Raw genomic sequence first — 1,302 nt, 5'->3', positions numbered from 1 at the left:
GCCCTCAGAGGCTCTGCTTCTCAGTGTCCCAGTAATCGCTGCAAGCCCCTCGGAGAGAAAGCTGCCCTCGAGTTCCAATCAATGCCAGACAGTCCCACTTCTCCCGTATCAGTCTGGGTCCCTAGAGACTCACCCGGAACTGGAGCTCAGAGCCTGAGACTCCCTCCAGATTGAAAACGACAACCGCGCCCTCAGCCGCCAGCCCGCTCCACATGCACCTCCGCACCTTAGTGCACTGCGCCTCCTCTGAGTCTCGGTATGCTTTTCTCTTTCTTTCTAGTTGTAGAATTTCCACTCAGCCAGCCTTCCTGTGGTTCTGGATGATGTCCGTTCCGTCTTTTAGTTGTATTTTTGAAGTGGTTGTGCGAGGCAGCAATCTCCGGTGTTTACCTATGCCGCCATCTTGGTTTCCTGAATCTTGTTTCTTTACTTTTAATCAGTTAGTTGATTACTTTGCTGCAAACAGTCCCTGGATCATACCTATATAGCACTTGCCAGAGTGTTTATGTGTGTTACTTTCTCATATGTTGATTTCCCTGATGAACATGTAAACTATTAAAGGACAGGGATGGTATCTTTCTCATATTTGTAACTTCAGTGCTAAGTACAGGGTCTGTCAACTTAGTTATTAAAACTTCTCTCTAATGAATGAATGAGTGAATGAGTGGCCCTGATGTTCCATTGACAACACCCTCATTATCTCGGAATTTTTAGATATGTAAGATCTCTAAAGTTTATCTCTTTGTTTACTCTCTTACTAAACCACTGTATAATGGGATGTGTTCCATGCAAACAAGGAAGTGAAAGAGCAAAGTACAACCATGGGATCAAGAAAACAAGTCCAACATAGAAGAGAAGGGATGACAGTTATACAATTGGTCTGAAGAGGAACCAGTCTAGCCTGTCCAGGAAGACCAAGGACAGAGGTTTATTTCCAGTAAAATGCGGAATTCATAGATTAGCCATTGGAGTAGTTTCATAGTTCAGACAGAGATGAATAAGTGGACAGGACCCTAGAAAATAGGATAAAGCAAAATTTGAGTTAATTATTAACTCCAGGGAAATTGAACAATTGCATAAGAATGGAAATATAAATGATGTGGTTCAGCCATGAACAAGATTTATATGATCATCTACACTAATAAAAGAGAAACATGGTAATTGGCATACGACCGCTACCCTTCCCATTGGCTAATCAGCATATCCTTATGCAAATTAACTGTCAGCCAAGATGGCGGCCGGCAGCCAGGCAGCTGGAAGCGAGCAGGGAGGCTCGCTTGCTCCAGTGACTGCAGACTCCAA

The sequence above is a fragment of the Myotis brandtii genome, unplaced genomic scaffold, assembly GCF_000412655.1.
Source record: "Myotis brandtii unplaced genomic scaffold, ASM41265v1 scaffold1172, whole genome shotgun sequence".
Lineage (NCBI taxonomy): Eukaryota > Metazoa > Chordata > Mammalia > Chiroptera > Vespertilionidae > Myotis > Myotis brandtii.
The sequence above is the reverse complement of the archived record's forward strand: the minus strand, read 5'-3'. Positions refer to the sequence as shown.